Source organism: Aphelocoma coerulescens, chromosome 2 (assembly GCF_041296385.1).
Source record: "Aphelocoma coerulescens isolate FSJ_1873_10779 chromosome 2, UR_Acoe_1.0, whole genome shotgun sequence".
NCBI classification, from domain to species: Eukaryota; Metazoa; Chordata; class Aves; order Passeriformes; family Corvidae; genus Aphelocoma; species Aphelocoma coerulescens.
In genome coordinates, this window is record NC_091015.1 from 140752824 (window position 1) to 140755818 (window position 2995).

Below are 2995 nucleotides of genomic sequence, written 5' to 3' on the forward strand. Positions count from 1 at the left end.
CTTTGCAATGAAAACCTGTACTGTCCTGCCATCCACCCTAGCTTCTACAGCAGCTTGCTCTGTCATTGAATGCCATGGAGTCCCCAGTGCACTTGGCTATGGCACAGGCAGCCTCCTTCACATCCAGCCCAAAGGGTCAGCACTTACTGGCTTTGCACTAGCTCCTGCAATTGTCAGTCCAGGGCCTGTGGAAAACTCAGCACTCTGTTGGTCCATTTTGGCCCTTCACAGTTGAAACCACTGATGCAGCATTTCCCCTCTGTGTTTTCCAATCCCACTCTGAGCACTGTCTGCTACTCAGTTCCTCCCCAGAAGCAGCTCTGGGGTTTTGCTGTCTGCACCAAGTGACACACAGCTGACAGCAATGCTCTCATTTAGCTTTTCTGCTCCCAGGTGTTTCAGCTCCACAGGACATTTTTAATCCAGACTCTGAGCTCTCAGGAGACATACTTGGTCTCACTGTCTATCCTTGGCTTTCTGTAGACCTCAGCCATTTCTTCTGTGTGTTCAAATACTTTTCATGGGAGAGTACTCCTTGGCATCTACGAGGTCTGTTTTTCTCACAACTTGTTCTTGTGTGATTTAGGACTATAATCCCATTCCTATGAGCTAAAATTCACATTATCTGCTGTTGTCAGTACTGCAGCACAGAGCAGTTCCTGATGGGAATCACCAAGAACCTCCTAGCTAAACATGACTACTCCCTTACCTGCAGTTTACTTGCTTGCTTGTCAAGAGTCTGAGTTTACAAAGGAGAAAAAGGAAAGCTTTCAGGTAAGAATCCACAGCAATCCAATGAGCAGCAAACTGACAACTCTTCTATGTGTCTTCTCTCCACAGTTTGGCTCTTTGCAAGACAAATAATCTGTGACAAAGAAGAATTTCCTATATGACCTTGTAAGGAGTCATTCAGATCCACAATATTGTACAAAACCAAAGTATTATGACTAAAAAAGGAAGACTAATTCAAGATGAAAATCACTGTTCTCTGGATTAGAAGGAGCTTGATTGTAATTATACCTTCCTGGTCTTGTTGGTATTAAACCTGGCTAGGCAGGAGAAGGGGCTCCATGTACAAAAGAGACTGAGACTCTCTGTGCCAAAAAAAACAACCACATTACTGCTTTCCTCAGAGCAAGTCAGATGCGGGTCTAAAGAAAGATTTATTATCTCCTTTTTCATTATCTCTGCACTTATTTTTCTGCCTTTCACAGCTCTTTGAAGATCATTGTTGGACTGAAAAATATGTATACATGTAAAAGTCTTTTTTTCCCAATGACCTAAATCTGTCCTTTCAAGCACAGCACCAGTGTGTTGGCTTTGGATTCCAGTCTTTGCTCTGGGAGGAATGGCCTAGTGGACATCTGGAAAAAGTAAAGTTGACTGTAGAAATCTCAAACCCATACAAAGGGGCTGTGTTTGAGAAAGGATCACAGGACTTGCCTTCCTTTGCTTCTAGGACTTTGCTTTGATCTTTTTCAGATACTGGCAATCGAAAGTTACTCACTTCTGATGGCTCCATGAGGGCTCATGAAGGGGAATGTGGTCTATTTATTCCACTTATCATGGGCTGATAAACATAATGCAAAGCCATAATTAGCAGGAATGATTAAAATATCAGTAGCCACAGTTAAGGCTGAAATGGCTGGTGACTGAACTCTCTGTACTTTATCATGATGCGTCAAGGCAAGACCACATTGTTGTCCCTGTTCCACGGACAGAACTCACCAAGATTGCTAATCAACACATTTCATAGGCCCTATCTGCCCACACAATTTCCCTTTAATCCCTTGTTCCAGGACTGACAGACTTAATAACTGCTTTTAAAATTGGAGGGAACATGAAGGAAGACTTATTTTCTAGTATGCATTATATGTAAAAATATGAGTGTTAGCTGGCAGGCAACCTTTTTTTTCCAAAAATACAGCTTTTCAAGCTAAAACCCAGCTTGGATGAAAGGCAATTTTACTCAAAGGCTGTGTTGCTCTGAATGTCATTCTCTCCACTGTCAGAGTAGTTGAGTGCTGCTCACCACTTCATATCTGCCAGGAAGGCAGGCAGGCAGGAAGGAAGGAAAAGAAAGAACGAAAAGAAAGAAAGAGAAAGAAAGAAAGAAAGAAAATAAAGAAAGAGAAGCTGCTCACAAGCATTAACTGATGCCAAAGAAAGTTATTAAAGGTATTCTCTGTGCTTCAAATCGTAAGAACAACAGATCACAAAGACTTGTTACTGTTGTGGATTTAGTGGGAGATGCAGCCTGTTGAGGGCCCTGAAAGCACAGGCACTGCAGAGGTTATGTGCATGGCTGCTCAGACCTCAACATGTCAACAATCCTTATGATCCATTTTCCATTAATTTTCAAAAGTGTGTTTGAGATATATCAGTTCTTTAGCTTTTTGAAATGTTTGCAGCATACAAATTCACCTCCAATATGACAAAGGTATTCTTACTTGCAAATTTTCTCTTTTTCTCTTTCTTTCTTTCTTTCTTTCTTTCTTTCTTTCTTTCTTTCTTTCTTTCTTTCTTTCTTTCTTTCTTTCTTTCTTTCTTCCTTTCTTCCTTTCTTCCTTTCTTCCTTTCTTCCTTTCTTCCTTTCTTCCTTTCTTCCTTTCTTCCTTTCTTCCTTTCTTCCTTTCTTCCTTTCTTCCTTCCTTCCTTCCTTCCTTCCTTTCTTTCCTTTCTTTCCTTTCTTTCCTTTCTTTCCTTTCTTTCTTTCCTTTCTTTCTTTCTTTCTTTCTTTCTTTCTTTCTTTCTTTCTTTCTTTCTTCCTTTCTTCCTTTCTTCCTTTCTTCCTTTCTTCCTTTCTTCCTTTCTTCCTTTCTTCCTTTCTTCCTTTCTTCCTTTCTTCCTTTCTTCCTTTCTTCCTTTCTTCCTTTCTTCCTTTCTTCCTTTCTTTCTTTCTCTCTCTCTCTCTCTTTCTCTCTTTCTCTCTCTCTTTCTTTCTTTCTCTCTCTTTCTTTCTCTCTTTCTTTCTCTCTTTCTTTCTCTCTTTCTT

The 2995-nt window shown here is 40.5% G+C and overlaps 1 long non-coding RNA gene across 1 annotated transcript; it reads left to right on the forward strand.

Moving 5' to 3' along the window:
• The first annotated feature begins 461 nt into the window (after nucleotides 1–461).
• On the forward strand, nucleotides 462–2169 carry LOC138105966 (uncharacterized). The gene is made up of 2 exons (XR_011148832.1): nucleotides 462–549; nucleotides 841–2169. It is a non-coding gene; the product is annotated as an uncharacterized lncRNA (long non-coding RNA).
• The last annotated feature ends 826 nt before the right edge of the window (nucleotides 2170–2995 follow it).